The following is a 23299-nucleotide window of genomic DNA, read 5'->3' on the forward strand; positions in this document are numbered from 1 at the left end:
ATAAGATTTTAAAAAGAATATAAAAATGTGAATTATTAGTAATGAAATGAAACTAATATTAGCCTTGTCTATGCCACAGAATTATGTAGTTTAAATGCAAAAAATACAAGTAATAAATGAACGAAAAAGTATTTACTAAAATGTGGATAATGTGTCAGAAACTGTTAGGTATTGAGATGGAAGATAGAAAACTGCAAATAAGATAGCCCCTGCATGCAAAAGTTATGTAAGAGGAGATAGGGGGTGACCAGGAAAGGTTCTGGAGTCACTAGAATTGTGAATGGAACTCTAGGCCAGCCAATTCTCATGCCCTTCCCAATAGCAGTAGTATTATTGATTTGATTACTATCCTAGAGCAGAAATAGAAAGGGGGGAGGAGGTAAACAGATGCCAAAATGTTTTCCTGATATATAGTTAGATGGGTTTTGAAAGCACTTTGTAAACTACAAAGTACTATATCAAATGTAGGGAGTTGTACTATATAGCATTTGGTACTGCCATCAGAAATAAAAGCAAATTGATGTGGGGGTAGAAAAAGGAAGTTGCAATGATTATTTTCTTGTCTAACCCCAGTTCTACCCTACAAGGCTGAAGCTGCTAGTTTGCATAAAAATAGTTATGGGATTGGGTATAGTAGGGGGGGAAAATGCACATAAGCCTGCTCACAATTCAACCTTGATATTGGTTTCTTTAATAAATGGTGCTATAAAGTTGAATTGAAGTGAATATACGTTATTAGTATCGCTTAGTATGTTTATGATCCGCTCCTCATCAAAGTGACATAAAAAGCAGAGTTAGTACCAATTAATATCCAATTGCTCATCAAACTTTAATTTGTATTTGCTTCTCCCTGATTGATACATCTTTTATAACTGAAAGGCTCCATCTCTTTATAGCATATGCTATAATTCAAGGCTACTTGCTTTAATCACTCTGCAAACCAGCATGAAATAGAGATATAATTCACAAGGGTTCTGTCAGAAAGGCCCTAAGTTACAACAGTCTCCTCAAAGAAATGGCAATCTATTGAAACTGCTTGGAATTGTTAAAAGGTGGATAAAATTTCCAAGCAGAAAGGGATCTTGGTCTACTGCTTAAGGAAGAAAATGTTAACTTTCAAAAAAAAAAGTGTAGAATTTTAATTTTCTCCCCATAGTTTGGACATGGACAGTTTGTTTCCGAAGAGAATGAAAGAAAGTTGAGTTTTCCAATACAGATACTTTGTATCTATTGATAATCATGTCTAAACTGTTTTAGCTGAGGGTTTTATTGTCATGAAACTATTTTTAGTAGTTCCTTGTCCAAGGAGAATAATAATTTATTTGAAACTGGTAGTAATGATTACTGATTTCTTTCATGTAATTGGTCCAGCTATAATTCCAACTGCCAAGAGGCAGTTGCATTCTCATTTACTAATTAAAAATTCTTTTGAAATTTTATTTCTTATTCTGAATTTAACAAAACATCAATAAATATGGACCCTATTATATTAAATGAAGAATTTTAAAAAGATTTGTAAAATTATGAATCTATTTATGCTTTTTTGAATTTTTTTGCTTTAATTGGATTCAATATTCAAACTTTAAAAAAAATACTAAATTCAGTTCATTAATTCCAAAATCTTTCTTGCTTGTCTGTTTCCCTCCAAACTTTCTTTTGTATATATATATATATATACATATATATATTTAAAAATGCTTAATTCATACAACTTTCTAGCTCTGATTTGCTTTCTCTCTCTTTTTTTTTAATTGCTATCATTAACTTCCTTTAACACCTCTTCTACCCTGATTCCCACCCCTGCCCTGCCAATCTTTCCCTTGTAATAAGTTAGCATAGTCAGGTAAAGCAGTTTTGTACCTCTGGACTATCATCTCTTTGCCAAGGGAAAGTATCCTACTGTATCCTTAGTCCTTTGGAGTTATGATTAATCATTGTGTGGATTAGAAGTGTCTATCAACTCTAACCAAAATGGTTTTTTGTTTGCTTGTCTGTTTTCCAATGTAATCATTATATAAATCACTATTTTGATTTTGCTTACTTCACTCTAAATCATTTCACACCAAGTCTTCATATCTCTCTGAATTTATTCTTTTATAATTTCTTATAGAGCCAGAGAATTCCATTACATTCATATACCATAATTCATTCAACTGTTTTTTAACTGATAGCTAACCTCACAATTTTCAATTGTTTGCTGTAACAAAAAGTGCTATATGGATATTTGGCCTTTGTATATTTATTTTTACTTTTCTTTTCTTTTCTTTCTTTTTTTGGGGAAGATTTCTTTGGAGAAATAAATGTAGTAGTATCATGGCTAGGTGAAAAAGTATGCACATTTTATTGACTTTTAGGGTATAGTTCCAAATGGCTTTCCAGAATGGCTATATCAATTCATAGCTTTATTACTAGTGTGTTAGTATATCCTTCCACTTCAACTTCTACAATCATTATTTTTCTTTTGTGTCTTCTTGTCTAACCAGATGAGAGGAGATGAAACTTCAAGTATGTTTGAATTTGCATTTTCTTGTTATAAGTGATTTTCACATGTGAAAAATGATTATTAATAACAAGTGATTTGTAGAGATTTGGATTTTACCCTTTTTCTCTTCTCATTTCAAGACTTCTGTCTCTGAAGGCTTCAGGAATTAATAAAATAGTTAAATTACCCAGAAATTTGTCTCTTAATTTTAAATTTAAAAAAATTTAAATGTCAATTATGATTGTTTATGATCTGTTTTTCTTATTTTGAGAACTACTTGTTTGCAACTTTTGACCACAAATTTGCTGGATAATGAATGGTTCTTATTCTTATATGTTTGAATAAATTCTTCATATATATTGTATATTCGATTTTTCTCAGAGAAATATACTACAAAGGTTTTCTTTCAATGAACTCTTTTCTTTTTGATTTTAGTTGTGCTGATTTCATTTATGCTAAAGTTTTAATTAATTATTAAAAATTGTCCATCCTGTGATCATCCTCTCTATCCTTTGCTTCTATAGTTGTAAAAAGTATATAAGTAGCAAAAATGGAATTTGAATCCAGGTCCTCTGAATTTAACTTGTTTTTCCTATGTATTTCCAAATATATATAAAAGTCTACCCTGGCTAGAAATGGCATTAAGCTATTAAATTATTCAACTTAGTTTTAGTTTCTCAGACATAAATGTGACCACCAAAATGTCTTCCCTATGTCTACAAAATGAGATTGGCAATTTTTGCCCCAGAACTAGAGGCAATTTAGAATTGCTCCTACTGAGTTCAATTGTCCATTAATAGTTTCAAATTCCCAATGAGCCAATCTGTATAAGTTTATAACTGGCAAGCTTTTAGTGATATATTCATATGCTTAAGTAACTGTTTTTTTCCTTCTTGGAATTGAGAGGTATTCTTATTGAAAAAAAAGTATAATTATGTCCTTCACGTACCTCCTAAAAATAGAATATTTATCTGCTATGCAGGGTATGGCCAAAAAGATAATCTTTTCCATTTCATAAACCTGAAATTATTATTTGGAGATACCTAATCTACAATAGGAAAAGAATATAGACTAGTCGATTTTGGATTTCTAAAGCAGAACCTTAGTGATAGGTCTTTCAGGCAGAAATGGTATCTCCTAGTGAAAATCAAGATGGAGAGTTTCTTGGAAATCATGCTATACATACAAAATCAAATCTAAATCTATGATCCTATAACGAGAAATGCCTTTAGGGTCGCCTTCAATTCTAAGATTTTGTTTGATTCTTTTATTTTTTACATATAACATAGCCCTTCTGGCAGAAAAAAACTGGCTTTTAATAGCATAATATAAATAAAAGCTAACATTAACATGGCATTTTAAGGTTTGCAAAGCACTTTACCAATATGTCATTTAATCTAACAGCCTTCGGAAATAGATGCTATTATCATTTCCATTTTACAGATAAGGAAACTGAGGCATATGGGAGTTGAGTGACTTGCCCCACTAATATGTGTTTGAGATTACATTTGAACTTATTTTCCTAATTTGAAGTCCAGAGCTCTACCCACCACACCACCGAGTAGTCATGTAGTTTTCATTTGTTTTATTTTGTTTTTAAGAGCAAAACTTTGTCTTTTCTATGGTTTCAAATTTTCCAAAGATCCTAACAATAAGGTCTCTCATTTGTATCACAATATACCCTCTCCACCTGACAGGACAGTTATGACAAAAAGTATTTTGCAACCTTATTATTTACACAGTGAACACTTCACTGGGCAAAGTGTCTTCCTCAGAATGCCTTCCTGAAACCTCAGGCCTTTTAGGGTTGCCCTTATCTCAAGCCCCTGAGCTCTTGGTGCTTCCACGAAGTGTGGGTTTGGTGGGTTCCTGTAGGAACAATAGATAGAAGGTGGACCAGTCTGTAAATGACTGGTCTCAGAGATTGCAGAGGAGACAAAGTAATTCTGGCTGACTTCCAGGGGATGAAGTTTGAAGTTAGTCTGGCTTAAGAAGAAAGAGTTCTGGGATTCTCTGAATTCAGAACTAGCTTGGGCACTTAGCAAAGCCTCAGTGGCAACTAGGGGTGTCAGCTATGGGTTACCTAAGTCCCTTTCCCCTTAAAATTAGGGCTCAGGGTGATCTCAGCATCACGGTACGGTCCTGAGTAAACCCTCCTATACTCTCTCCGCTATTATTTAAATTATATACCTATCATACATATCAGTATATATATGTATGTATATACATATACATATTTATATATCGCCACCAATAAAAACATATATATATGCATATCAGTCAGTTTTAACTTCCAGAGAATTCTCTGGTCAGTTGTGGTCCTTTAATCCTGAGAGGTTCTGTGTTTGTTTTCAGTAGGTATTTTTTTAAAATGCACCCTTTCCTGCCATCATCAAAAACAACTCTCGTTGGCAGGACTACAGCAAAAAGTATTAAATAGATAAAGAAAAATTCTTCCTTTGATTGTACTCAGCTCCCATTAAAATCCAGGGGAGTTTTCTCTGTAGGTTATCATCTTTCCTTTGACTCCATAGTGCTTCCAATACATCATGACATGACATATCCAGCCTGAATTCTGATGGTTGGATGTAACATAAAAGCATCCAACCAACAGCATAAATGTATATGAAATGAAATCAATATATTTTTTTTCCTATTGAAGATAGTCCTGTGAGGGCACATCAGAGGAGCTAGGACAGTACTGAAGATATGCTAACAGGAAGAAGGGAGAAAGAGATAAAGAGAGTCAGAAAGAGAAACAGAGAGATGGGGAGAGGGGAGAGAAAGAGAGAGAACACTAGGTTAGCTATTCAGGAATGTGTTAACATTTGCAGTGTGAGGAGGGATTGGTGAAAAATGATACTTGTTTGCCATATTCATTTTTACCAGTTAGCTAAGATTTGTGTGCTGAAGTAGGGAGTTTTCCTTTTCATCTCCCATCTGCTCTTTCCCTTTCATCCTGGGAGGACATCATAATGAAGAAGCATTTATGAGATCAAGTGGATTTCCTCAGTCATAGACTGGCATTGGATTACAGGCAAATCTTTTTTTTTTTTTTTTTGCACTTATTGCATTTTTACAAACAGAATGTTACAAACTTTCCCTATGTTGAGCAAGTATATAGGTATCATTTTTTTTGACAGCACATGTTCATATGATATTTCTGTGCTTCATTTTAGTGATTTTTGTAATATTTCAAACTTTTTTTCATTAGTATTATATCTGTGATGGTGATCTGTGATCAGTGGTTTTTGATATTACTATTATAATTGTTTTGGGATTTCATGAACTGCTCCCATATAAGATGGTGAGCTTAAGCTATAAATGTTGTGTGAGATTTGATTACTCCACCAATAGGCTCCCCCATTTCTTTCCTTCTCCTCAGATCTCTTCATTCCCTGAGATATAACAATACTGAAATTAGGCCAATTAATAACCTTACAATGGCCTCTAACATTTGTTCAAGAGAAAGGAAGAATCAATCAATGAGGCAAATTTCATTGTTATCTTATTGTAAGAAATTGGTACAGTCACGCCAACAGATTGCTAAAGGTTTTAGCAATCACCACTTGGATCAGATAGAAGCCAACAGAATCAAGGTAAAATTCGCCACCAACAAAAAGATTATGACTCACTGACCACTCAAATTATGGTTAGCATCTTTTAGCAATATTATATTTCTAATTAAGTAATGTATATTTTTAGACATAATACAATTTCACATGTAATAGACTATACAATATAGTATAAACATAACTTTTATATATACTGAGAAACTAAAAAAATTGTGTGACTTGCTTTATTGTACCTTTGCATTCAATGTAAGCTCATTGGAACTGAACCCATGATATCTGTGTAATATGCCTGTATATGTTTCCTACTTCATGGGAGCATCAAAAAGCAAGACCAAGAAGGGAGAAAAAAAAGTTTTCATTTAGGAATTTGGTCCTGTAGGAACAATAGATGTATTTTTTAACCCTCTCCTTCTCTTCCTTTTCTTTCTCCTCCCACCAAGAATGCTATATAAATTATAATAACCATGAACAAAATTTTTTCCTTTACTTTTTCTAAGCATTTCATTTCTGTCACCATGGTGTTTATTTCAGTGACAAGAAATTAAATGACAATATGAATAGCTGGCCTGTATATAAATTTTAGAATAGGGGATCTAATAGTCAGAACCTCAATTTGACAGTAAGGAAGCCTATTTTTTTAGCCTCTTATTTATTACTGACAGGATCCTGCACAGGTCATTTTTTATCTTGGCCTCTACATTGTCATCTGTACAATGGACTAAAGCCGAAAGAAGTGAGCCAAGCATTTTAGCCATTCCCATCTCTACTATAGATCTAGTTATTCTTAGTTTATAAAGTTTTATCAAAAACTCCAACTCTTCCCATGTACTTTTTTTTTTTTTGGCTTGGAATGAAAACCTATGGCTTCCTGTAAGCATTTGTTAAGCACCTACTATGTGCCAGGCACTACAGATATAAATTTAAAGATAAAATTGTCTCTGCCCTCAAGGAGGTGATGATATTTATCAGTGGAACTTACATAAAGATAATACCTTCTATCATAATCAGAAAGATCTTGAAGATTGAATGACTTCAACATTATAAAAGGATTTTTGGATGTATGTTGAACTGAGCCCATGTTGCTTTCTTGGTTTCCTGAGGATAAAGTCCCTTTCAGTTATCTACAAAGGACTTGAGGTACTGTTATACCACCAACAAACATTTATTAAACATATAACATGTTGAGAGAATTGTGTTAATGATTAAGAGAGAATTTCATCATCATGAAGCTTACTAGTAGGGGAAATCTAATTTTGTTCATTTGTCCAATCGTGTCCAATAATTCTTTGTAACCCCTTTATAGGTTTTCTTGGTAGAAATACTGGAGTGGTTTTGCCATTTCCTTCTCCAGTTCATTTTACAAATGAGGAAACTGAAGCAAATAGGGTTAAGTGACTTGCCTAGGGTCACACAGCCAGTATCTGAGGTAAGATTTGAACTCAGGAAAATGAATCTACCTGACTCCAGGCCCAGCATTCCAGTCAGGAATTTCCTGAGCTTTCAAAAATCTTACCTCTTTGGTTTGTTTTGTGCTCACCCAGAATGTTATCTGAGAAACTTGGAATATAGTTCATATCTAGATCTCTGCTAATCATGGTTAAAGGATCCTTTGTTCCCAAAGAAGCATTCAAGATAACAATTTAATCACCTTAACCTTTGAGAATCTCTGAATTCTTTCAAGACTTAGCTCAAGCATTATCTTTTACACAAGACAGCTTTTGCTGTTGTTTGTGATAGTCCTCATTTCTCCTCCAATTACCTTTGTGTGCAGAATAATGTGTATTTGTATGGTTTCCCCAATAGGATGTAAGCTCCTTGTGATGATCATTTTTGAATTCATTTTGTGTTTGAGTGAGAAGAACTAGGGAGAAATTGTGCATTCCTGGGCAGTATCTATCTAAGAGGCAGGGAAAATGACCTAAGAAGAATAAATCAAGGTGGACAGGTAAAAGATCACCCCTACTGAAGTGGCGAAGAGCTGAGCAGAGCCATTCCACTATATTGAGAGGGTTTTTTCCTACTGTTCTTGTTTTGCTCAATCATGTGCTCTAACAACAGTCGGTCCTTTAAATGTGTAGATTTGTATTTCTTTTGATTTTATTGTCATCATGATGTTTCTGATCTGTTATTAATTCATTTCATCACTATTTCTTAGTATTCTTTTTGTTCAACAATTCCTCAGTAACACTTTTGCTTTCTTCAAATCTGGGTAGCACAGCAGCAATATATTCCTCAGTGGATGGCTTTTCCTGCAAAATGTATGACTTATCTAGAATATTTTTATTCAAACCATCCTCTCACACAGCTTGACACAGAATAATCTTTCCATCCAACTAGGATAGCCTACAAAGAGGCATGTGTTCTGTTAGAAATTGTGCCCCCCCGTTTAAACTTTCTAGGAATCTTGGTCTGAAGTCTACTACAGTTGGCACAGATTTGGTAGTTAATACAGTTAATTGCTTTCTTATTTTTAAGAAGTGGATGAGATTCTGCCAATGTTCTTACACAGATTCTGTTAGTTTTGCAATATACAGTGATCTTCTCATGGCTTTTCCTTCATATGGACCTTATGCCAGCTGGTGAAGTAGGAATCCACCAGCAACAGTATTTCAGGAGAAATGCCTCTGGTACCAATTGCCAGCTGCCCCGCCAAGCTCAGCCTCCCACCAGATCCAAGAATCTCAGACCCAGGAGTTTATAGCTTCACTGAGCCCAAATGGTTTCTGTAAATTATCATTATTACTAGCTTCTACTGATAGTATAAACACAGGACAGACTTTATATTATCCCACAGAAGATGTAAAGCACAAAGAATTCACAGTAGCTCCAAAACACTTGATAAACTTCTATTAGTCACATCTTCCATCTCAGGTACCTAAACAGGCCTCTAGCTTTACACTATTACCCTGAGGATTTTGAATTCTTTTCAGAAGGAAAATTAACTTGGGGTTGCTACCAAGGCTCTCATCAGACCTACAGAGTCTAAATAACTCATAGTAGAGGTGGGGTTGAGAGTCCATGTCTTTGCTCTTCCACAGGGGAATTGTTGTTGTTCATATTTTTCAATAGCATTCAACTCTTCATGACCCCTTTTAGGCTTTTCTTGGCAGAGATACTGGAGTGGTTTATAGTTTCCTTCTCCAACTACAGATGAGGAAACCGAGGCAAACAGAGTAAAGTGACTTGCCCAAAGTCTCATAGCTAGGGAACATCTGAGGTGAGATTTGAATTCATGACCATGAGTCATCTTTTGCATCAATTCATACAAGCCAGATTTTTCTGAAATCTGCCTGCTCATCATTTCTTATTGCACAATAATTTTCCATTGCATTCATATACCAAAATTTGTTTAGTCATTCCCTAATTGGTGGGAATTTTCCCACCAATTCAGTTTCCAATATTTTGCCATCACAAAAAGTACTGCTATAAATGTTTTTGCAAATGGATATCCTTTCCCTTTTTAATGATCTCTTTGACATACAGACCTGGTGGTGACATTGTTGGATCAAAGGGCGTAAAGTTTGATTGTCCTTTGGGCATGGTTCTCTCAGAATAGTTGGATCAGTTCACAACTCCAACAATGCCTTAGTGTCTCAATTTTCTGACATCATTTCCAACATTTATCATTTTCCCTTTTTGTCCCAATTGTCATTCTGGTAGGTGTGAGATAGTACCTCAGAGTTATTTGTTTATATTTTCTAACCAAAAGTGATTGAACCCAAAAGATAGTTTTCTCCATCTGAAAACTGCCTGTTCATAACCTTTGACCATTGATCAAGTTGGAAACACTTTTTTAAAAAAATAGAGTACTTTAATATATTAGCTTTATAATAAAAAGCACTTAAAAACAGTAAAAAAAAATTCTCTCTTCTTTAAATAAATTCCTAGGTGCAATTTCCAAAAAGTAAAAAGATGAATATTTCAAGAAGAATATTCAGCATTTAAGAATTTTAATAATATTTCAATAAGGAAGAGGATAACACCATATATTTTATAGCACTTTGTGCTTTTAAAAGCAGTCTATTATCCATCATTTAATTTAATTTCATGGATTTTTTTTTTTTTTTTTGCATATACCACTTTTGCTTTTGTATCCCTAACACTTTGAACAGTGTTTGGCAAACAGTACGTATTTAATAAAGGCTTTTACTTTCATTGATTAATTCACTTATTACCTCTTACCAACACCTCTTATATCATGTGGTAAAGAGCAGAGGCAATTGAAACATGGTTCTCCTTCCTCTCCCAAGCATGCATTAGCATTTCTGAGTAGAGAGAGAAGGACAGAGTGAGCAGGTTTGATTCCAAATAAAAAGAATTAACTATTTGTTAAATTCCATAATTTTATCATGTCAGCTCTGCCCTTAGTTCTGCTAAGATTTTGCTTTTCTTTCTCTAGTTATCTCTCTTTTATAGGCTTAGGAAAAAGAAGTAGCTCTGAGCCTCATTAGCTTGAGTGAGTCAAGATATAAAGGAGAAACTAAGACTTAAGAGCTCATCCTCAATAAGATATGAATGGTCCAACAAGTTTACAAGCCCCAGAGCTCCAGAAGTTGATCCCAGTCCTTATAAGGAAGTATTGATAAGCATGCCCATAACTTTAATAGGGGATGCAATCAGTGTCCCAAAAAGTGGCCTCCTGCTTTTGATAAGGTTTCCTTCAACAACTCTCACATGAAAGTGCATGAAAAGTGCATGAAAAAGTTGCAAAACAGTGCAGGTCTAAGGAAATATGTAAGAGTCTGATCCCCTCCTGGATGCTTGACAAATATTCATTGAGGAAATGTAAGATAAATTTATTTAAATTTTTTTTTATTTTTAATAACTTTTTATTGACAGAACCCATGCCAGGGTAATTTTTCACAACATTATCCCTTGCACTCACTTCTCCTGCTGATTTTTCCCCTCGCTCTCTCCACCCCCTCCCCCAGATGGCAAGCAGTCCTATACATGTTAAATAGGTTACAGTAGATCTTGGATACAATATATGTGTGCAGAACCGAACAGTTCTCTTGTTGCTCAGGGAGAATTGGATTTAGAAGGTATAAATAACCCGGGAAGAAGAACAAAAATGCAAGCAGTTGTAAGATAAATTTAAAATAACTTTAGCTGTAGTGTATAGAATGCTAGTATACCTAACATCAGAAGGATTGGGTTCATAGCCTGTTTCTGGTACTTATCAGAGGTAAGTCCCGAACTTGTTAGACTTGAGCTCCCCTATCTTGTGAAGTGTAATAATGAGGCCTACATTATCTATCTGACAAGATTGTTGAGAGGCTTAAATACAATATTGTTCGTAAAGCACAAATTTTAAAGCACAATATAAATATACTTAATTTAAAGTAATAAACAAGAGACATCTGTGCCATATATTAGACATCTAACTTTTTGATAGAGGTAGCAGACAATCTCCTACCATGGATTGCTAGTCAAGTAATTTCTATTAGTAGGAATCTCATGGATGAGGAAACTAAAGGATTAAAAACATTGACTTAATACTATGATTTACCATTTCTCATCTATAAACTATTAGTTAACCCCTTGTTGTCCTGTTACCACTCAAGCCTTGAAAAATCCTTCATAATCTGACCACCTCCTACCTTTCCAGTCATCTAACATCTTCTACCCTACCACAAAAACATGGGTCTCCTTAATTGGTCATCGACTTTCCATCTCCTGACTCCCAACATTTTAACTGACTCACCACTCCCCCTTCACTTCTTTGACTTCCTTCAAGTACCAGTTAAAATCTCGCCTACTATTGGAAACCTTCCCTAATCCCTCTTAATTCTAGTCTTTTTTTCTGTTGATTATTCCCGATTTATCCTGAATATAGCTTGACAGTACATAGTTATTTACATATTCTTTTCCCTATTAGACTGTGAGCTCTTTGAGAGCAGCTACTGCCTTTTAGCTTTCTTTGAATCCCAAGTGCTTAGTTCAGCCCAGGCTAACCCTTAATTCCCCACACTTTCTCTGTTCCTTCTCACCATACTATTAAACATTGCTGGAGGAAGATACCAATCAATTTGACTGTATTTACTATAAATATATTTATTTAATCTTAACTGGGTCTCACAACATCATGACAATTTCTTCCCTGACTCTATATCACATTCTCCACTGTGACTATTATAAATCTTCAACCTCTTCAAATCTCCTACATCTGTAACTATTTTCCTATCAGCAGAGGACCTTCTTTCCTACTCTACTCTGAAAATAAAAGTTAGACATCGAGAGTTTCACCTTCTCCTTTACTCCATACTTTAACACATATTTTTGTCTTTCCCATTCTCTTCTTGTTGACTCTAGGCTCTGATAGAGGGAAATTATTTGTCAAGGCCAGCCTCTCCACTTGTATTCCTGATCCCATATCTTTCTGTTCCCAATGGGAGTTTGTTTCCTTGAGCACTCCCTCCTTTTTTTTTTATCTTCAAACTTTCCTTAGCAAATGATTCCTTCTCTACCACTTAACAATCATACCCAGAAAACTGAGTGGATGCCCATTAGTTGGAGAATGGCTGAATAAATTGTGGTATATGAATATTATGGAATATTACTGTTCTGTAAGAAATGACCAACAGGATGATTTCAAAAAGGCCTGGAGAGACTTACACGAACTGATGCTGAGTGAAACGAGCAGGACCAGGAGATCATTATATGCTTCAACAACAATACTATATGGTGACCAGTTCTGATGGACCTGGCCATCCTCAGCAACGAGATCAACCAAATCATTTTCAATGGAGCAGTAATGAACTGAACCAGCTATGCCCAGAGAAAGAACTCTGGGAGATGACTAAAAACCATTACATTGAATTCCCAATCCCTATATTCATGCCCACCTGCATTTTTTATTTCCTTCACAAGCTAATTGTGCCATATTTCAGAGTCTGATTCTTTTTGTACAGCAAAATAATGGTTTGGTCATGTATACTTATTGTGTATCTAATTTATATATTAATATATTTAACATCTACTGGTCATCCTGCCATCTGGAGGAGGGGGTGAGGGGTAAGAGGTGAAAAATTGGAACAAGAGGTTTGGCAATTGTTAATGCTGTAAAGTTACCCATACATATAACCTGTAAATAAAAAGCTATTAAATTTAAAATATATATATTTAACTAAAAGAATAATAAAAAACATGCTTGACTAATTTAGGAAAATTTAAAAAAAATTCATACCCAGAAAGTTATGTATGTGATTGTGAAGATATTCTGTTGTGCTTTAAGAAATGATGAGCATATCCCTATATTTTTGTCTGCCTGCATTTTTTATTTCCTTCATAGGCTAATAGTACACTATTTCAAAGTCTGAATCTTTTATATATATATAATATATATATTATATTAATAACTGTTTGGACATGTATACTTATATTGTATTTAATTTATACTTTAATATATTTAACATGTATTGGTTACCTGCCATCTAGGGGAAGGGATGGGGGAAGGACGGGAAAAATTGGAACAAAAGTTTTGGCAATTGTCAATGTTGTAAAATTATCCATGCATATAACTTGCAAATAAAAAGCTATAATAAAAAAAAGAAAGAAATGATGAGCATGATAATTTTAGAAAATCATGTCTAGACTTGCATGAAATAATGAAGAGTGAAATGAGCAGAACCCAGAGAACATTGTATACAGTAATAGCAATATTGTTTTAAGAACGACTTTGAGCAATTAAGTTATTCTGACTAATATATATATTCAAATTAACTATAGAGGACCCATGAGGGAAAACACTATGCATCCAGAGAGAGTTGATAAGTAGAAATAAATATATATTACATACAAATATAATAAATATTACATATAAATGTAATAAAATATATATATATATATATATATAGAATGATTTTATGTATATATACATGTATATTGTATAAATATATGCATATACATACACAGAAATATCTGTTTCTAATGGTAGCCATCTCTATCAGCTATCTCTAGGATAGGAGAGGGAAGGAAGAAAAGAAGACTATAATCAAAAAAAAGAAAGATGATAACTTAAAAGGGATAATAAGTTGTAGATAATAGATTTGCAGTTCATGTGCAATCATCTCTTTTCTTCTATTCTGTTATGGAAATGTTTGTCTTATTCCAAAATTCAGAATAGAATAAATTAAATTTTAAAATAAACAAATAATCATACCCAATTCCTTCCTATATAAAATAATCTTTTCACTTACTACTGCCATTTCCTTAAGCTGTCATCTCTTTTTCACATAACTTCCTTTTTTTTTTTTAAATTAAACCTTTTTATTTTCAGAATATATGCATGGATAATTCAACATTAACTCTTGAAAAACCTTGTGTTTCAATTTCAACCCTTCCCCTTTCCCTCATGTCTCTAGATGGAAATAGTCCAATATATTTCACATAACTTCTAAAAAAAAAAAAAAAAAAGCTCTCTACATTCATTTTCTCCATTTCCTCATTTTCCACTCATAAGTCTTTTGCAGTCTAGTTTCTGACCCCTGACTCTATTACTCAACTGAAACTGCCTTCTTAAAAGTTAACAATGATCTCTTAACTGTTAAATCCAATGTTCTTTTTATCGGACTCTTCTGATACTGTCTCTTCCCTTGGCTTTTATAAACTGACTTATCTTGGTTTTTCTCAACTATTTGATTCCTCTTCAGTGTCCTTTGCTATATCATCACATTTATTTAACCCACACATTACTTTCAGAACTGTTCTGCCTATTTGTGTTTGCATCTGAACTTAATTTGGTTTTCTGTGAATATTTTTTTTTTTGCTGAGGCCATTGGAGTTAAGTAACTTGCCTAGGGTCACACAACAAGGAAGTGTTAAGTGTCTGAAACCACATTTGAACTCAGGTCCTCCTGATTTCAGGTCTGGTGCTTTATCCACTATACCACGTAACTGCCCCATTTTCTGTGAATTAAAAAAAAAGTTTCAATGACCCTCTTTTTTGGTCATCTCTATTACTAACCCCTTCTTCTTTTCCCAGTCCTTTCTCCCAAATAAACAAACCGAAGGAAAGAAAACCCTTTTAATAAATAAACACAGTCAAAGAAAATAAATTCATAATGTAATCATGTCCAGATTTTCTGCAGTGTGAGTCCATCATCTTTCTGGCAGGAAGTGAGTAATGTGCTTCATCATGGATCCTCTGGAGACATGATTGATTGGTCATTGCATTGATCCAAGACTTCAATTCTTTGAAAAGTTGTTTTCTTTACTGTGCACTATTCTTATATAAATTATTCTGCTTCTGCTTACTTCTCTCAGCATCAGTTCATATACCCAGATTTCTCTCATCATTTCTTATGGTGCAATAATATTCCATTGCTTCATATACCACAAGTTACTTAGCCATTCCACAGTTGATTAGAAATCCCTCATATTCTACTTAGCATTTTTTCCCTTTAAATCTTCCTTTAAAGGATTAGGAACATTCCTTTGCTAGTGAATATTCCCTTTCCGGTGTTAACTCTTGCTCCTATTTACTCTGCTTCATCTCCTCTAGTTTCTTTGTTGAATTTGAGGTAGAGGTTGTTCCATACGTTTAAGTGCAGTTTTTTAAGCTAATAGCTTCTGCATTAAGACTTTTGGGACATGCATGTGCAAAAATGTTTTTGGCAGCCCTTTTTGTATTGGCAAGAAACTGGAAACTGAATGGATGCCCATCAATTGGAGAATGGCTGAATACGTTTATGGTATATAAATATTATTCTATAAGAAATAATCAATCAACAGGATGATTTCAGAGAGGTCTGGAGAGAATGTTCATGAATTCATGCTAAGTGAAATGAGCAGAACTAGGAGATCATTATACACAGCAACAATGAGATTATATGATGATCAATTCTGGTGGACATGGCTCTCTTCAACAATGAGATGATTCAAATCAGTTCCAATTGTTCAGTGATGAAGAGAGCCATCTATACCCAAAAGAGGACTGAGTATGGATTCACAACATAGCATTCTCACCCTTATTGTTGTCTTTTGCTTACACTTTATTTTGCTTCTTTTTTTTTCTTGTGTGGCACAATAATTGCATAAATATGTATGCATATATTGGATTTAACATATATTTCTGCCATGTTTAGCATATATTGGACTCCTTGCTATGTAGGGTCAGGTGTGGGGAAAAGGTGGGGATTGGAACACAAGGTTTTGCAAGGGCTAATATTGAAAAATTGTCCATTGTTGTGAAAATTAAAAGCTTTAATAATTAAAAAAAAAGACTTTTGGGGCACTTTATAATTTTATATGAAACTGTTTTTCTTTTTTTTTTTTTCATTCTGATCAAGCCTCATTTTAATGGATGCAATAGTACAGATATATATAGCAGTAGAAAAGAAGGCAGGGTTGTTCAAACACAGTACAGGGTGGGGGTCCATGACAAAGGGTTGGTATCCCGCCCAAGGATGAACTGCTCAGATGTTTCCGGTGGCAGGAAGCTCTATGATGTGATTAGGGGATGCCTAGATATCTGCCCATTCAAAGTTAGGATGTGATTAGGAGATTCCTATTCAGAAAGTCTTTGATATAATGTGATTAGGAGATTCAACCTATTCAACGTTGGCCTTATGTGGCTGTAGTTTAGTGCCGACTCCCCACAGGTCCCCCTTTTTTCATTTATATTAAAAAAAATCAAATGTAGAATTTGTCATTTCTCGACCTGTGCCTGGCTTAGGTTGTTCCTATGGGGAAAAACCTTACCCGTCATAGGAAGGATGTACAGAAACCTCTCTTCCTGGCTTAGGTCGGCTAGTCCTTGAGAAATCTTACCTGTCATTGGCTAACCAGGTCTCGATGTTTGTCAAAAATTTCTATTGCTCATATGAGCATCAAGGGGGTCATCACCAGTCTCAAGGCGGTGATAGTGTACATGAATAGGTTTGGCGTAGCACTATCTACTTGGGACAAAAGCAAAGAAGGCCAATTAAGGGCCCTTTGAACTTCTGAAGTACTAATTAATGAATTCTAAAGCAAAAATAATCCCCAAACTAGGTCTGCCAGGGCAATTTAACAAAATAAGGGATTCTAAAGCTAAAGCATTCAAATTCAATCTGAACTAAGGCAAAGTGAATAGGGGTTCCCATTATTTCAGGTATTTTGAAAAAATCTACCAATTTTCCAAATATTCTATCCCTTCCTCCCTTTTTTTTTTTTTCCCACACGGAAAGGAATCATCAAATGACTATTCCCCATATAAATCCCAAGAGTGAATTAAAATCCCTATACATAACAGACTAGTACAGTGGCATTTCCTAAAAATCCCTCAAACATAACAACCAATTTACACAGTTTTAACAAATCCATCCCAAATCTTAAAACACAAGTGATAGATGATCAGGCAAGGTTCAACAGTCAACCATTCCCAAAGTCCCTCATATCGTCAAAGTACAGTAGCTGCAGGGTCCAGTCCACAGTCTCATTTAAAACTACTGCTTCAGGCTGTGAAGTGATAGGAGGCTCTCATTCCATGCAGACTGGTGTGCCATGCTGACAATCAAAAGCTGATCAAAGGTTCCAAAAGCAAGCCAATATCTATAATTTGGCCAATTTAGATCAGTCTCAGATGGAAAGACTCAGTTCATAGATTGCTCAAAATGAGGCCAAAATAAATTGTTTCCTATGTGAAGAAATGAGTTTGCTTTACAGACCAGGCAAACAGCTGCTGTCTTATAGTCCCTATTAATTGTCCTCTCTCATCATGTAGAAATCTTAAAGAAGAAACAAAACACAAATATCCAGTAACAGAGAGAGATGACCAGGCAAAATACTTGGTGCCCAAGCATTTAGGATACAATGATTACATATAACCAGACTGAAAATAGCAAGGTATGACATAAGTGAATTAACAGTTTCTATTGACCATTGCTCTGATCATGAGATCAGTTACAGGAGGAAAAAGTATAACATAACATAAGCAGTTAAAACTCAACCTTTAGCAATATAGGATAAAATAATATAACAGTTTATTCAATCAATTGTCAGTAACTGTCAGAGGAATTGGAGCTTTAAAACTCGAATAGCATTAACTAATTATAATTCAAGAAATTTTACCTGCAATAACAAATTCCATTAATCAAATTTCTGATAAATCTTAAAGACTTATCATAACCTTATAGTAATAACAGGAAGGAAATTTTGTCTAAGTTCACAACTTAAAAACAATTATCATATCTAGGTAGATGTTACATAAGTGAACGTTATACATACAAATCATTTTGCTTTTAAAATGCCCAATACATAGAAAAGTATCCCAAATTGCATATTGTCCATTACAGAAACATTTCCCAAAAGGACAAAGAAAAAATTATTTTCAGAGGCCCTTTGAATAACCTCAGGATGACCCAATACATTCAATTTAAACTTATACAGAATACCCAATTCCATTATAAGAATTCAAGAAGTTTCTTAAAAATAGTAATTAACTTTCAGAAATATTCTTACCAAAGAATGGATCACATTTATGACCATATTCCTCAACCAAGAAAACTTATGTATCAAGAAACAAATATTCAATCAAGTAACCTAAAAGTAAGCATGTTCCTTTAAATCAGTTTGCTGCACTGTGGGGAGAGGGAGGAGAGGACTCTTACCCACTCCTTCCCCTAGGAAAAAACTTCTCAGGTTCTCGCTCAGTGTCCTACATAGGGATCCTTTTCAAGATTTAGCCCATCAGTTTTATTTACTTTCTTCCCAAATCTACCCATTTCCAGTTTTCTTTCTCCCTAGCTATATACCTGAACACTCAGATGCTCCTTTGGCCCGGGCTCTGTTTCAAGGGAAAAAAACTTTCCTGTCTTGTTTAAAACATCTAAATTCCATTTACTTACAAAATTAGTACATCAGGTTAAAAGTTTTAAAATCACAAGCAGATTTTCAAATAACAAATTCCCAAATCCCTTAATCATTGTTCTTAAAAACTTAAAGCTTTTACATGGGCAAACAGACTAGGGGCTGTTTCCAAGACCTCTGCCCTGGGGGAGAAGTTTGTTTCACCTTGAATTCCCTTTTTCCCTTCCAGAATTCAAAGAGTCTTCTATGAACTTTCAAGCCCATTTTGTGCCTTCAGAGAAGGCCTAGATATTCCATTTAAACTTCTTTTCTTTACATGTTAGCACACTGCTCTTCTAGATTTTTTTTTTTAACTTTCCAAACTTTCAAATCCCTTTTTAAAATTTAATTTAATTTATTTTATTTTATTTATTTTTCTATTTATTTTATTTATTTTTTATTTTTTTATTTTTTTAATTTCTTCCCTTCTCTCCCTTTTTCTCAGGCTACTGCAGTCAGCCAGAGAAACACACACACACGAGAGAGAGAGAGAGAGAGATTTTTCAAACCTCTTGATATTTTCTAAGCCTGCAACACAGAGGCTGAATTCTTATCTTTTACAAACTTGCTAACTTTTAACACAGACACACACAGACACACATGGAGCTCCATTTTACTAAGCACAGTTGCAACGGTGTACTTAAAATTTTTTCAACCAACAAAACAAGACAAATCACACAGAACATAGAACACAGTTACAACATTAAACATAACACATACCCAAAGGATATTTTCCAGCGTCCCAGAAAATACCCGTTTCAGAACTTTACCCAGAACAGAACCAGAATAACCAGAACCAGAACCAGAACCAGATGGGTACGCCAAAAGGCACTCAGACAGACTTACTCTCCCAAATGCCCAATCAATATCATTGTCCACTGTAGGCCTGATTGAAGCTGAAGAACCGCTTCCTTCAAGTCAGCGGAGCTAAAGGCTCTCACTTGGGGAAGCTGAGGAAAAGCCATTGAAGCTTTGGGTGGAGGGTCATACAGAATCCTTTTCATTGTTTTTGGGAGCCTAATTTGAGCCTAGAATTGGTGTGCTTAAGGGCACCTTTTAAGAAAGAGGCATTGTCCTGAATTACATAAAAATCATTAAAGCAATCTCCAACTCTTTTTCACCTTTTCTCATCAATGGTTCCTTCCTGCGGGAACCATGGGCAGACATCTAAAAGCTTAAAAATTTTACAAATTCATTTTTTCTTAACCTTTACTCTACGCGTCCTTAATAAATCCTTGAAATCCTCAACAAATCTATCATATACACTAATTTCTTCTCTCTCTTGGTATCGAAACCTCTTACCACACCCAGGTCTCTGTTCCTCGGGGCAGGTGGACCCGTGGCGACCTTATTCTCCAAATTCTCCGGGACTGCGCAATCTTCTTATTGAGAGGTTCGATCTAGCAATGGCTACTCCTTTCTCCAAAATCTTCCGGGCCCCACGTATGGGCGCCATTTGCCTCGGCCCGCGAGGCAGAGTGTGTGGACCCTGGAAGAAAAGAGATAAGGGCAAGAGAGAGGGGACACGCAAAATGGAGGCAAGTCAAATCATTCTGATCAAGCCTCCGAAACTGTTTTTCTAAATGTATTAAATCTTTCTATGTCCATTTCAGATGAATGATAAAGATCATGTGATGTCATTCCTCCCATCCTTTCCTCCCTATCTGTGTACTCTTCTTCTCATCTAATTATGAGAAATAACAAATTCCAATCCCTTTTTCTTTCTATACATGTATTCCTTTTACCTTTACTTATCTATCCCATTTTAAAACCTTCAGAACACCACAATCCACCACTTCCAAGACCTGTCTTTCTTATTTAATTCTCTCAATATCCAGCAAAGATATTGAATGACCATTTGTTTCTTCTTCCCCTAATAGTATTCCATTATCATGTAGCCCCTTACAATTGTTCAAATAAATTTAGCTTCATAGTTTCCCCTGGACTCATATTTGCATTTCAAAATTTCTACTCATCTATGCTCTTTCCATCTATTCCATTGGAGATCAATTATTCCCTCTGTAAGATTCACCTTTGCAGGTAAATTACTTTTGACATTTTACCATTGAGGATATTGTATTTCAAGATCTCTCATTTATAGTAGAAGCTTCTAGGTCATCTACAATCCTAAATATGATTCCTTGGTACTTGAACTCCTTATTTCTATATGCTTATAGTATATAGAAAGGTATATGATATGGGAGCTTTGGATTTTGGCTATACCATTTAGTTTCTTTGGCTAAACCTTTAGTTTCTTTCAGGATGTGATTAATGGATTCTTTCTATCTTGATTTTGTCATCAAGTTCTAATAGAGATTGGCAGATTTTGTTATCTTTCCTTGACTTGTTTTGCAAATTAGATGTTTTTGATATCAGATATATTGCATTTTATTTCATTTTTTTCAGTCTTTTGAGGTTATTTAAATATCTTTTGCTGTCTCCTGGAGATAATGATTTCTGTTTAGTCCATTCTAATCTTTAGGGAGTCTATTACTTGGAAAGGTTTACCACTTTCACTTCTTATAAATTTTTTCTCCTTCTAGATTTTTTTTTTTATCCAGAGCTCTTATTTAATTTAAAATATATAATTTCATTTCTTTTAGGAACTCATATACTTGTGAAAAATCCATTTTTTTTTCCTTTGGGTCTATGCTTGGAATTGCTGGAATTATTCTCTCTTTTATAGGAATTTCTAGATCTATAATATTTTTTTATATCAGTCAGCATGTTCTTTGATTTACTCATCTCTCCAACTTTAATTCTTGGCTTTGTACCAGAGCTAGGTTCTGCTTCTGATGCCTCTTGATGCCTGATGGGCAAGATGGTTTTCTTTTCCTTTTTTTTTTTTAATTTCAATAATATTTGATTTTCTAAATACGTTTAAACATAGTTTTCAATATTCATTTTTGTAAGACTTTGTGTTCCAGGTAATCTGATGTAGGTTAAATATGTGCAATTCTTTTAAACATATTTCCATATTTATCCATATTGTGCGAGAAAAATCAGACCAAAAGGGAAAAAAAATTATGAGAAAGAAAAAACAAACAAAAAGTGAAAATACTTCACTTCCATATTCTTCAATCCATATTCAATCTCCATAGTTCTCTCTGGATGCAGATAGCTTTTAACAATGTAGTATTAAATTGTTTTTTTTTTTTTTTTTTTTTTTTTAAATTTTTTTAATTTAATAGCCTTTTATTTACAGGATATATACATAGGTAACTTTACAGCATTAACAATTGCCAAACCTCTTGTTCCAATTTTTCACCTCTTACCCCCCCACCCCTCCTAAATGTCAGGATGACCAGTAGATGTTAAAATATATTAAAAATATAACTTAGATACACAATAAGTATACATGACCAAAACATTATTTTGCTGTACAAAAAGAATCAGACTCTGAATTATTGTACAATTAGCTTGTGAAGGAAATCAAAAATGCAGGTGTGCATAACTATAGGGATTGGGAATTCAATGTAATGGTTTTTAGTCATCTCCCAGAGTTCTTTTTCTGGGTATAGCTAGTTCAGTTCATTACTGCTCCATTAGAAATGATTTGGTTGATCTCGTTGCTGAGGATGGCCTGATCCATCAGAACTGGTCATCATCTAGTATTGTTGTAAGAGTATATAATGATCTCCTGGATCCTGCTCATTTCCTCAGCATCAGTTCGTGTAAAGTCTCTCCAGGCCTTTCTGAAATCATCCTGTTGGTCATTTCTTACAGAACAGTAATATTCCATAATTTTCATATACCACAATTTATTCAGCCATTCTCCAACTGATGGACATCCATTCAGTTTCCAGTTTCTAGCCTGTAGTATTAAATTGTTAAAAAGATCCAAGTCCATCACAGTTGATCATCACATAATCTTGCTGTTACTATGTATAATGTTCTCCTGATTCTGCTCATTCAGCATCAGTTCATGTAAATCTTTTCAGGTTTTTCTGAAATCAGCCTGCTCATCATTTCTTTAGAATAATATTCCATTATATTTATATACTATAAATTACTCAGCCATTCCCCAATCGATGAATATCCATCAATTTCCATTTCCTTGCCACTACAAAAAGGACTGCTACAAACATTTTCACACATGTGGGTCCTTTTCCTTTTTCATGATGTTTTGAGATTCATTGACACTGCTAGATCAAAAAGTATGTATAGTTTTATAGACTTTTGGACATAGCTCCAAATAGCTCTTTACCAACAATGCATTAATGTCCCAGTTTTCTTGCATCCCCTCCAACAATTATCTTTTCCTATTATTTTAGCCAATCTGAGAAGTGTGAAGTAGAGTTGTCTTAATTAGCATTTCTCTAATCAATAATGATTTAGAACATTTTTTCATATGAATAGAAATGCTTTAGTTTCTTCATCTGAAGACTGTCTGTATCCTTTGACTATCAATTGG

General features: G+C 34.3%; 1 pseudogene; it reads right to left on the bottom strand.

Moving 5' to 3' along the window:
• Positions 1 to 8190: 8190 nt before the first annotated feature.
• Positions 8191 to 19889, bottom strand: LOC100914609 (annotated as a pseudogene).
• Between the last annotated feature and the right edge of the window lie 3410 nt (positions 19890 to 23299).

This window comes from Sarcophilus harrisii, chromosome 2, assembly GCF_902635505.1.
Source record: "Sarcophilus harrisii chromosome 2, mSarHar1.11, whole genome shotgun sequence".
Classification (NCBI taxonomy): domain Eukaryota; kingdom Metazoa; phylum Chordata; class Mammalia; order Dasyuromorphia; family Dasyuridae; genus Sarcophilus; species Sarcophilus harrisii.